Source organism: Rhinoderma darwinii, chromosome 1 (assembly GCF_050947455.1).
Source record: "Rhinoderma darwinii isolate aRhiDar2 chromosome 1, aRhiDar2.hap1, whole genome shotgun sequence".
Lineage (NCBI taxonomy): Eukaryota > Metazoa > Chordata > Amphibia > Anura > Rhinodermatidae > Rhinoderma > Rhinoderma darwinii.
The window spans coordinates 374,658,309-374,671,958 of NC_134687.1; positions in this window are offsets into that span (position 1 = coordinate 374,658,309).

Sequence of the window (13,650 nt, forward strand, 5' to 3'; positions counted from 1 at the left end):
TGTGTTTATAAAATAGGAAATCATACAGATTTCTAGTACACTTGTACTTAAAATTTTGCTCACATACCTTTCTTATATCAGATTTAATGAGTTAAATAAAGTCTCTAAAAATACACAGGGGAATACTACATTAAATTCATGCTCAAACACAAGGATTTTACTCAGATAAACCAAAGAATATACTCCCACTAACTGTGTAATTGGTTATGTATATTTATAATATAAAACGTTTCTTTATTGGTATACACTAAAACAGTTTTTTACTAACCCTACTAAGCACAAACAATTGTGAAATAAAAATGTAATCCATGGACTCCCATTACCAATAGTAAATATTCATTTTCAATCTGGTATTGATAGAGGGAAGAGAGGTATTTGCTATACTCGCTTATCCGTAGAGACGATGGTATTCCAGTAAATAGTAAATCACTCTTTTATGATGCTATAGGATAATACCAATACTATTTCAGAGTATATTGCCATTTGTTGTGTGTAGACTACCAATGACGTCACTGACAGTTCGATAGATATTCAAAATCATTTGTTTGCAAACCCATGTATGAGAGATATCAAAATCGCCTACATTCCTCAAGGATATTATTGCTAACATACGTCTCTTATAGGACTTGAAACCTGACGGTGTATTCAGGACATTAGAGGGATTCCTCTTCATTTACTTTCTGCTATCAAATCGAGCTAGAAATGAAAGGAGGCATTCCTCCTATAAAAAGATTGCTTAGCATACTAGTCTCAGCATACTCCTCTTGTCCTTCTGCTGTCACTAGACTACTTTTGTTACAAATTTGCCATGAATTACTATCAAGAAAGACTGTCTTTAAAAACATTATGTGGTTTTTGCTAACTAGATCGATTTATAGGATAGGAGGTAATTCACTGTATTCTACGATATATTCACTTGTGCTCCCACAAGGTATAGGAAATTGTAATACACTGAAGTGATGAATGAGTAAAACGTATCAATTTTATTTCATAACTCTCTAAAAACAGGGGTACAATTACCACTGTGAAAAAGCCCCACCGTGTGCATTAAAAACGTATTAAACACATACTCTGTTTTTAGAGAGTTATGAAATAAAATTGATACGTTTTACTCATTCATCACTTCAGTGTATTACAATTTACTATACCTTGTGGGAGCACAAGTGAATATATCGTAGAATACAGTGAATTATTTACGAATTATTACAGTTCATTATATATTTTTATCTGGGTATGGCAGCCTTTGCACTCTCTGATCTGAGCACAGAAGGGTGGATGAGTGAGGCAAAAAGCGTCTTTTCAGAGTGTGAACTTGTGTATACGACTCAGTCCCTTAAATCCACTTTTAAAAACCTCACTAGTTTGCACAAGGATTATACAAGGAGCTGGTGGGAAATTCAGAGTCTAGAGAACTATCTCAAGAATAAAATAGTACCTAGAGGTCTGAGAGTCCCTATTGCCCCAGCCTCTAGATTAAAGACACCTAATATAAGAGAGAGGTGGGAGCAGGAGATTACAGGGAGCTCACTGAGACTAATGCAAATTTTGGTAGAGGAGGAAAAAATCCGGTTTGAGCATATCAATGTTAAATTGAAAAAAGAGATTGAAACAGTTAAGACTCTGGTAGATACCCCAGGTTTTGATAAGAAAGATAAAACCTTGCAACAATCTTTAGAGAGGTTTACTAATCATCTAAAAGAGCGTAAGCACTTCCAGTTCCAAAGAGATCTGCAGGAGTTCAGGCAGAAAAAAGCTTACGATTTTGTAAATCAACAACAACAACAGCAGCAGCAGCAGCAAAGTAGGGGTTTAAAGGGAATGTGTTGCCAGCAAAACATGTATTTTTTTTTTTTAGTTAAACAATTAGTGTATAGGTGATTAAACATTGTTCTAATTTTTTTTTTTTTTTCACGAGTCAGGAAATATTATAAATTGGATTCAATTGGATTCTAATTTATAATATTTCCCATTGCTGGTCACTAGATAGAGCCATTCCCAAAATTGCAGCATTGCATGTGGTAAAGCAACCACATTGCTTTATGCTGCAAAATTGGGTAAAAAGCCCTCGCTCTAGTGAGCTCTCAGCATCCCCCCTCCTTTATCCTGGCTAGTGCCGGGAGAAACGAGGGGTTTGAACGGTCTAACCTCCTACACTGTGTGTCGCCATTTTTTGAGCTAACACACAGTGTGGAAGGTTTACATACAGTAGTAAACACACACTGAAACACAAACATACATAGAAATCCCTTACCTGCTCCAGTCGCCGCCGCTCCCTCCGGTCCATCCGCTCCGTCTGCTGCCGCTGCTCCATGTGCACAAGTCCGGAAGCCGCGACCGGAAGTAGTAATCTTACTGTCCGGCCGCGACTTCCGGTCCACAGGAAAATGGCGCCGGACGGCGCGCATTTCAAATTGAACTGTGTGGGAGCGGCGCATGCGCCGTTCCCACACAGCGGCGTACATGTTAGTGGATGGAACGGGACCCGTTCGCAGTCCCTATGGGACTTGAGCTGCCGTATTCCATGTCTGTATGTGTAGTTAATCGACACATACAGAAATGGAAAAAAAAATGGCAGCCCCCATAGGGAAGAAAAAGTGTAAAAATAAGAAAAAGTAACACACAAACACACAAATTAATCCAAACGTTTTTAATAAAGCACTAACATCTTTAACATATTAAAAAAAAAATTGTGGTGACACTGTTCCTTTAAGAGAATCTGACCCCTCCACATCTGAGAGTGAAACTACAGACTCTGAAAGAGTGGGCCCATTCTTTGGGACTAGTGGCGGTAGACAAAAATATAGGGTGGGGGGTGCCAGAGGCAGGAATAGAGGCCGGGCAAGAGCTTCTTCCAACAGTGGCAGTAAATTTTTTATCCAACAATCCCCCCATTTCCCGCTACATGCTGAGGGGGCAAAAGGATTTATAAAGGGAAGAGGAACAGATAAATCACAAATTATTAATTTATCAGAATACAGTTTAAGTCCATCTGAGATCATGCTTCTGGAGAAGGGGCTTTCATTTGTCCCCACAGTGAAATTTGATTCATTTACCTGGGTGAAGGATTTGAATTTGTTTGCTCGTAAATTGAAATGGATAAAGTTCTTTAAGCATCACAATAGAAAGAAATGTCTGGAAATGGGTTTAGAAGAATCTGATTTGGAAGGCCTAGAAGCCTTGGAAGGGTTGCTTGAGGAATCAAGTAGAGCTCCAGGACTAGGTCCATTTACCAATTTAAAAACTAAAAGTAGGAGACTACCGCCACTGGGAGACTTTACAAATGTTGATCTGTTTGTGGACTTGGTGGGAGATGAGATTAAGGCTTTGGGTCAGGATGGGAGTGGAATAGACAACAATCTGTCTTGGTCTGAACGTGCAGCTCTTACCACTTTAGAAAAAGGACAAAACATTATTCTTAAAGCATCCGATAAGGGTGGGAATATTGTGGTTATGAGTAGAGAAGACTATTAGAAGATGTGTGAGGACATCTTGCTCAATCCTGACTGTTACACCATTTTAAAGGAGAACCCCACAGCACAATTCAAAAAGGAGCTTTTAGGCATCTTGCGTGATGCAAAGAGTAATTCCCTGATTAGTGCTAGTGAATTCAACTTTTTTTTTCCACAATTTCCCATCATGGCATGTTTTTATAGCTTGCCCAAAATCCACAAAGGGTACCCTCCCTTACGTGGCAGACCTATTGTATCAGGTATTAATAATCTAACCCAGAATGTGAGTACATACATAGATGAAGTGTTGCGTCCCTTTGTGCTAGGCCTTACATCATATGTGCGTGACACTATGGATGTTTTAAAACAGATTGATGGTATTACGCTGGAACAAATTACATTGTTGGCTAGCCTTGATGTGGAGGCATTGTATTCCTCTATTCCGCATGGGCTTGGTTGTGAGGCAGTGGAATATTTTTTAAGATCTCAAGGCACTCAATATGTGGCTCACAACCAGCTTGTGCTGCAACTGTTACATTTTGTGTTAGAAAGGAACGTATTTATCTTTGAGGATCGCATTTTTCATCAGCAACGTGGGACAGCAATGGGGAGTCCTACTGCTCCCACCTATGCGAATCTATATCTTGGCTGGTGGGAAGAGACAGTAGTGTTTGGGGAAAAATTTGCAAAGTGGACTTCATCAATAGGCATCTGGATTAGATATATTGATGACGTGTTGTTGCTTTGGAATTCCACAGTTAAGGAATTCAATACCTTTGTGGCAGCCCTTAATGTAAACAATCTAGGGCTGAGGTTTGCATGTGAAATCAGTGATCAGGAATTATCTTTTCTAGATCTCAAGATTATGAAAACTAAGGAAGGCACAATTCGTACTAAAGTACACCGTAAGGAGACAGCTACTAACAGCTTTTTACAATGGGATAGTTGTCACCCTTATCCCCTCAAACGAGGTATCCCCAGAGGCCAATTTATGAGAGTACGCCGGAACTGTAGCTCTATGGATGATTTTGAGATACAGTCACAAGATCTCACAAATAGATTTAAAGAGAGAGGCTTCCCCAAGGGGGTAATCAAAAAAGCCTATGAGGGAGCTAGGGATTCAGACAGGCAGAGTCTTTTAGTCCCTAGACAACGGAAGGTAGAAAAGGTTACGAGACTTATTGGTACCTTTGACTCCAAACAATCTGAAATTATGAAAATATTAAAAAGATACTGGTGTATCCTTAGTGCAGATGTGGACTTGGCGGATCAGATTACACAATGGCCTTCAGTTACGTTCCGTAGAGGCAAAAACATCAGAGATAGGGTGATGCATAGCTGTTTTGACCCTATAACACAAAAAGGAACTTGGTTGAATAGGCAGATACCAGGCACACATAGATGTGGCAGTTGTAAAGTTTGTGACTTTATCCAGAATGGGAGAAAATTTAAAAGTGTTACCACCAAAGTCGAGTATGACATTCGAGACTTTGTTAACTGCAAAACAGCAGGGGTGGTTTATTTGATAACATGTCCATGCCCACTGAATTATGTGGGCAAAACGGTGCGGCAGTTTCGGCGCCGGATTTGAGAACATGTTGGAGATGTTATTAATGAAAGAGATACTCCCATTTCTAAACATGTACATGCAAAACATCAGGGCAGAGCAGAATGTTTAAAATTCCAGGCGATTGAACTGGTGCGTCCTCCAAAACGGGGAGGGGACTGGGACAATCTCATTCTGCGTAAAGAGGCCCAGTGGATCTATAGGCTGGCTTGTGTACAGCCTGAAGGTCTTAATGAGCAAACAAACTATACCTGTTTTATTTAAATAGATATCCCAATGTTACAACTTACGGTTGTTAAAATATATGTGTAGCTGTCAATCCTGGATATCATACAGTTAATTGCAGTATACCATTTTTTGTCCAGCAGGTATAGTTGTTCCTTTCTAAATAAATGATTCAGATCCTTTGGTGTGGCAAATGTGAATATCGCTTATTTATCCATGCAAAGTGTATTTACAGAGAAGGTGCCTTATCTACGGCAGCTGAGTTGCGGTTTTGAGCGGATCCGCAATTTTTACCCGAATGTTATTATCATACTCTATCCCTGATGAGTATGGGTTTATGTGCAGTAAAGAGATGCGCTTTCAGCCTCCCACTGCGCCTGCGCGTTCGGCTGATGTTGTCGATGTTACTTCCGGGTACGTCAGCTGGCGGCCGGGAGTCACATGGTCAGACGTCACGGATGAGGTGGGCCATTGTGATTGGCTGTATCGAAGTGCACTGCCGAAGCCCGGGGGGGGGGGAGTATTAGCTATATCAACTCTGGGTCCCGAGTGAAACGTGCTGCTGACATCCATGCGCGCACGCTTCTGTGTTGTACAGCAGAATATCTGCTAATGTTTGAATATCGCTAGCACCCTAGCCAGAATGACCAAGTTACAGACCCCTGATTAAATATATGTATAGAAACGCGTAGGGTCAGTTTAGTGAGGGATCATAGCGTAGGTTAAAGCGGCACTGTTGTTCACCCTCACCAGGTGATTTAGGAGCGGTAACTGCAGGCTCTGGTGTGTTTTAGGGTCTAATCCACTGTTACACCAATGTTAAAACGCTGATCCCATATTTGTATCTTTCAAGTATACCCAGTTAGAGAGGGTTCACAAATGAACCAGTAATTGGAGTATGTGTTTAATACGTTTTTAATGCACACGGTGGGGCTTTTTCACAGTGGTGATTGTACCCCTGTTTTTAGAGAGTTATGAAATAAAATTGATACGTTTTACTCATTCATCACTTCAGTGAATTATAGGATAGGAGGTAACAATGAATCTGGAGGTGAGGCAATATGCGAAAGAAAAATATATTAAATAGATATAAAGACTGGCGTCGTTGTGCTATAGCTGTGACAAAAAAATGTAGTTGTCTAGGCCTGGATTTAACAAATAGGGGAGGTTATCCCAATTTATATAAAATTCAATGGGTTAAATTAATTCTCAAAAATTACATCGGGGGAGTACTACGTTAAATTTATGTTCAAACACAAGGATTGTACTCCGATAAACCAAAGGATTTACTCCCACTAACGGTGTAATCGGTTGTGTATATTTATAATATAAAATGTTTCTTTATTGGTATACACTAAAAGAGTTATTAGTAACCCTACTAAAAGATTGCTTTGCATACTGTCACGATCTGTGGGTATGTGGACCCACTAGGCCGCACCGCCGTAGCGGGGTAGCAGCTGGCCAAACAACTGTGTGCCAAGTCAATATAAAGTCTGAGCACAAGGGTACCTGTAATAGTCCAGACAGTATCAACGGCTTAGGCAGAGATGGGACCATAGTGGCAGGTGATGCAAAACGTGGCAGACAACACCAGACGTGGTGTAAGTCAGCACGCGTAGTAGACGGCACAACACGACTCCAACACTAGAGATGGCACAGGAACAAATACAGGGATACAGGATACAGGTAGCAGGGCACGGGTACACAGGGAGCAAGATACAACTAAGGAACCATTTGCAAGACTAACAGAGGAACACAAACAAGGCTCAGGCAAGGAGTGAAAGGGCAGGGGCCTTTTTATAGTCCAGGGTAATTAGAGCTAATTAAAACCACATTTTCATGTGCGTGCGCTGGCCTTTTTAAAACCAGGCATGAGCGTGCCCACGCACCCTACGAGACACTGCAGAACAGAAGTGAGTGGTGGCGTCTCCAGGGGAAGAGATGCGGGCCAGCACTCACCCCTCAACGGCGATGGCCATGGATCTGTGAGTCAGAACGACAAATTGAAATACACTCTGAAATAGTATTGGTATTATCATATATAACATCATAAAAGAGTGATTTACTATTTACTGGAATACCATCGTCTCTACGTATAAGCGAGTATAGCAAATACCTCTCTTCACTCTATCAATACCAGTTTAAAAATGAATATTTACTATTAGTAATGGGAGTCCATTGATTACATTTTATTTTCACAATTGTTTCCCCTTAGAATGGTTAGTAAGAACTGTTTTAGTGTATACCAATAAAGAATGTTTTATATTATAAATATACATAACCAATTACACAGTTAGTGGAAGTATATCCTTTGGTTTGTCCGAGTACAATCCTTGTGTTTGAACATAAAGTTTCTTATATCAGTGAAGTTGTCTATGTCTAAAAATAAAAAAATCGTATAACCCACTGATTTTTCCATAAAAAAGCACCCATAGGATAACTGGATGGACAGTCATGTGACCCACATCATGTGACCACTGGCATTCAGGTAACACTGTCCAGTTATGTAACAGGTAAATAGTAGATTATTGAGGAGAAGTTATAAAGTATTTCTACCTACAGTAACATCTCATCATCATGTCTGTCAGTGTCTGTGAGGAGCAGAGCAGCTCTTACATTCTTCTCATTGTCTCCTCGGTGTGTTCTGTTTATTTTTGTATTTTTTACTTTATTAACAACATGACAACATAACCTAGAGACGGGCAGACATGTTATAAATCATCTAGGGACAATGAATCAATTGTTTATCATCATTCCAGCATTAGTCCTATTCACATAGTGTATGAGTGTGTGTGTGTGTGTGTGTGTGCGTGTGTGTGCAGTGGCGCAACTACCACCATAGCAGCCATAGCGGTTGCTACAGGGCCCGGGGAGTGAGGGGGCCCGTGCCGCCCCTGTCACGCCCCCCCCCTTTGCCCGGTGGCATCACTAGCAGCCACATTCAATAGTATCTGCGTCCTTAGGATGCAGATACTATTGCTATTGAAAGCTATGGCAGAGCAGGGAGGTATCTCCCTACTCTGCCATTTACTAGGCTACAGGCAGGGCCGGCATTAGGGGGGCAAACTGGGCAATTGCCCATGGCCCCCATTCTCTTACGGCCCCCTGCCTGTGGGTGCTACGGGGCCCATTTATGGGCCGGGCGACACGGGCACCCTCATGCCCGGTGGCGTTGCTAGCACCGGAGGGGGCCCCAGTGCTAGCTAGATGCCACATTCACTTATACAAATGAATACTATAGGCTGCAGGCCACGTAAGGCCTGCAGCCTGTAAGGCACTTGGAAGACTCCCTGCGCAGGCCGGCGTGATGACGTCACTGCATTACGCTGGTCTGCACATGCGCAAGCGTCCCTCCCGGAGGCTGTGCGGGAATGCGGCAAGGTAAGTACAATATTTTTGGGGGGGCTGTGTGCAATATACAGGGTGGGAATTGCTGTGTAGCACTATATACAAGGGGGGATTGCTGTGTAGCACTATATACAAAGGGTGGGCTGTATGGCACTATATACAAGGGAGGGGGTGCTTTGTGGCACTATATACAAGGGAGGGGGTGCTGTGTGGCACTATACACAAGGAGGGCTTTGTGGCACTATACACAAGGAGGGGACGTGTGGCACTATACTAAGGGGGGCTGTATGGCCACTATTTACAAGGGGAGGAGGGCTGTGTGTGGCGCTATCTACAGGGGGCTGTGTGTGGCGCTATCTACAGAGGGCTGTGGGGCACTTTTTACAATTTGGGCTGTGTGGCACTATACTAAGGGGGGGCTGTATGGCACTATTTACAAGGGGAGGAGGGCTGTGTGTGGCGCTATCTACAGGAGGCTGTGTGTGGCGCTATCTACAGGGTGCTGTGTGTGGCGCTATCTACAGGGGGAAGTGTGTGGCGTAATCTACGGGGGTCTGTGTGTGGCGCTATCTACAGAGGGCTGTGGGGCACTATTTACAAGAGAGGGGCTGTCTGGCACTATCTACAAGGGAGGGGGGCCGTGTGGCACTACTATACAAGCGAGGGGGGCTGTGTGGCACTATATACAAGTAGGGGACTGTGTGGCACTATATACAAGTGGGGCAGTGTGGCTCTATATACAAGAGGGGGCTGTTTGGCATTATCTACTGAGGAGGTGCTGTGTGGCACTATCTACTAAGGAGGTGCTGTGTGGCACTGTCTGCTAAAGGGGGGCTTTGTGGTATTACATACAAGAGGGGGGCTGTGTGGCACTATCTACTAATGGGGCTGTGAGGCACTATCTATAAGGTGGCTGTGTGGCACTATATACCGGGGGAGAGGGCTGTGGTGCTATCAACAGGGGGAGCTGTATGGCACTATCTACAGGGGGGTGCTTTATGACAATAGCTACCGGGGGGCTGTATGGAACGATCTACAAGGAGGAGATGGGGGCGCTATTTACAAGTGGGATGTGACACTGTCTACAGGGGGGCTGTATGAAACAATCTATAGGGGGGCTGTATGGCACAATCTAAAGGGGGCACTGTGTACAGGGGGCACTATCTACAAGGGGGGCTGTGTGTGGCAATGAGGGGAGGTGGGGGCCTAGTCAAACGTTTGCTATGGGGCCCTGCCTTTCCTAGTTACGTGTGGATACATTACACATGACTAATCTGTGGGCTATACCATTCTACTGTGACAAGGGCCTTATGCATTATAACGAATGTATGTGAGCAGAATTTCTAATTCATTTATATTAGAAAACTGTATGATTTCCTATTCAAATAAGTAAAATAAAAACTGGACAACCCCTTTAACCCCTTACCGACTGCCCACTATCTTTTGATGGCAGGCGGTGCAGGTGCTTTGACTACAGTGATGACTTTTGGTGTCGCTGTAGAAAAGACTGATGAGCTATCCTGTGAGCGCTCATCCTTTAAGCAAGAGCTGTAACTTACAGCTCCTGAACTTAGAGCAGCCTCCTGAATGCAACTGGGATTGGAAAACATTCCGACCCTAGCTGTTTAACCCTTTGATCACCGCGGTCCGTGTCCGTGGCATGATCAAAGGGTACTTCCGTCTTTGATTGCGTCACCGGAATACCGGTGACGTGATCGAAGGCTGGGGAATCCCTCTGCAGTCAGTCCTGGGGACCTAAAAAGGAACCCAGGACTGCCTGCTCAGTTTACCTGCTGTTAGGGCACACTATGTGCTGCCCTAACAGTAGCCTGTGTCAAAGTGACACAGAAGATCGTGTATTAGCTAATACAAGAATATGCTAATACATTATATGTGAAAAAAATAAAGTTACAAATAAAGTTATACCTTAATGGGATTTAGAAAAAAATATGAAATAAAAAAATAAATTAAAAAGAAAAAAAGTTATTATTTTGCATTATTGCCCATACATGACATAAAACTAAAACAACTACACTTATTAGGTTTCTACATGACCATAATAACCTGAAGAATCAATTTAACAGGTTATTTAGCGTGAAATGTGATTGGGATAAAAAACTGAAAAACAAAGAAAAACAATGCCGAAAATCGCTTTTTCCTATATTCACGCCGTAAAAATAAGTTATATAACTTGCACAGTGATTTTTTTTCTACCCTCAAACCGTGCAGAAAATGTTTTATTTCTCCCGCATAAAACAAGGCCTCAATAAAAAAATAAAAAGTTATAGTTGCTGAAAGGCAGAGAGGCAAAAACCGAATAATGTAGCTGGTCATTAAAGGGGTTATCCGGAGTTCCAAAAATTGAAATAATATATTTATGTGAAACAAAGTGACTTACTAATATACTTTAATTAAAAATTCTGTACTAAATGGTGCAGTTTAAACCTCGTGAATTGTTCCAGGAAGTACTGGAGCTTTTCTAATAATGATGATGCTCCGACATGGCACCACGTGACTGAGGGCTTGCTGCATGTGCTGTTCGTGAACAAAATAAGTGAACAGATGAAAGAAGCTCACCTTTCCTTGTAGTCCCTGTGGCCAAACTGAGAACAAAATACTTAGAAACCCTTATGCAGTCTCCTAGTGGTCAGTGATGCTGTGGTGCTGTGTCTGTGGGGGGACGTGGCCCAGAGCCAAGATGGCTTAGACTGTAAATTAAGAACCTCATGTTCATTCATTTTTTAATTTTGCCGATCCGCAATAGATCAAGTATAGCATAGTGGATGTGCGGTCCAGGTTTTCTTCTCTTCCATGGTATTAACAAGTAGCTGACCCAGCACCCCAGTGGGTGGAGCACACACATCAGTTTTGTGAATAACACAGATTAATCCAGTAACAGAAATTTTCCAGGGCTAACATGGTAGGGGTAATTGGGTCGGGGAATTCCTTGCTGTTGCATGAGACAAAATAGATCCCATTGCTTTGTCTACCTTTAACAAAGACTAGGATAGCCTATGGCAGGGGTCTCAAGCACGCGGCCCGCGGGCCGCATGCGGCCCCTGGGGCTGTCATCTGCGGCCCGCGGGACACAGAGCCGCTAGTATCGGCTCTGCTCTGGGACTCTGGAATTCCCTGACATCGCTGTCCACATATGAACAGCGATGTCTGGGGCTTCCCCAGAGCCGGAGTCCCGAGCAGAGCGCTGGTGTCGGCTCTGCTCCGGGACTCTGTGGAATTCCCTGACATCGCTGCCCATATATGGACAGTGTGTCAGGGTCTTCCCCAGAGCGGAGTCCCGGGCAGAGCGCTATTATTGGCTCTGCTCCGGGACTCTGGGGAAGCCTCTGACATCGCTGTCCATACATCGACAATGATGTCAGGGGCTTCCCCAGAGCGGGAGTCCCAGTGATGTCAGGAGCACAGCTGGAGTCCCAGGAAGATCCTACTAGCGCTCTGCCTGGGACTCCAGCTCTGGGCAAGCCCCTGACATCACTGGGGCAGCCTCTACAGAGGGCACTGGGGCAGCCTCTACAGAGGGCACTGGGGCAGCCTCTACAGAGGGCACTGGGGAAGCCTCTACAGAGGGCACTGGGGCAGCCTCTACAGAGGGCACTGGGGCAGCCTCTACAAAGGGCACTTTGGCAGCCTCTACAGAGGGCACTGTGGCAGCCTCTACAGAGGGCACTGTGGCAGCCTCTACAGAGGGCACTTTGGCAGCCTCTACAGAGGGCACTGTGGCAGCCTCTACAGAAGGCACTGTGGCAGCCTCTACAGAGAGCACTGTGGCAGCCTCTACAGAGGACACTGTGGCGTTATCTACAAGTGGGTGTGTGACAGTATCTGAAGAGGACACTGGCATTATCTAGGGGTGTGTTGCATTATCTACAGAGGGCACTGTGGCCTTATCTACAGAGGGCACTGTGGCCTTATCTACAGAGGGCACTGTGGCCTTATCTACAGAGGGCACTGTGGCCTTATCTACAGAGGGCACTGTGGCCTTATCTACAGAGGGCACTGTGGCCTTATCTACAGAGGGCACTGTGGCCTTATCTACAGAGGGCACTGTGGCCTTATCTAGGGGTGTGTTGCATTATCCACAGAGGGCACTGCGGAAGCATCCACAGAGGGCACTGCGGCAGCATCCACAGAGGGCACTGCGGCAGCATCCACAGAGGGCACTGCGGCACTATCTAAAAAGGGGCTGCCCAATCTTGACATGTGTGCTAACTGAGCCGCTGGACTGCATTTAACAACACTTAAACTGGAAAGCTGGATTGTTGAAATAAGCACGTGGAGAAATATCTCAAATTTTAAACCTAGCGCTATTATTATAGTAATGTAGTATTATTATTATTCTAGTAATATAGTGTTATAGTAGTTCAAATAACTAATTGATTAACAATAATTTTGTATTGTATCAAATTTGAAAGTAATGCGGCCCGTCAACTTCCCATTTTTTCTATATGAGGCCCACTTACCCGGCCGAGTTTGAGACCCCTGGCCTATGGTGAGGTGATCATAGTTAGATTAAAATATATGTTTCTGCACTTTTGTATTCTACCCCTGTCCCTGAGAATAGGTTCCACCCTCTAAATGCCCTCAATGCCTCTACTTGGTGGCTACAAAATGTAAAAAAATATTAAAAAACATCATGCTTTGTTAGGTTATTGAGTAAAAGACTTTAACTCCTTAAATCACACCTCCCAAAAGTCCCAGATTCAGCGGTACAGTCCCGGATTCCCGGACGGTCTCCCGCTATCCAGGGCGGCCGTTGGTATGTCCTCACGACGCAGATACAGTTGAACCCAATGCTGAAGCGGGGAACCATCAGCTCCTATATGGGGAAGATATGGGGCATTATACTGTATAATGGCAGCTATGGGGGCATTATGCTGTATGGGGGCAGCTATGGGGGCATTATACTGTATGGGGCAGCTATGGGGCATCATACTGTAAGGGGCATCTGTGTGGGTATTATACTGTTTGGGGGGCATTATGCTGCGTGGGGGAATTTGTTTGGCCATTATACTGCATGGGAGCATCTGTGTGGACATTACATTG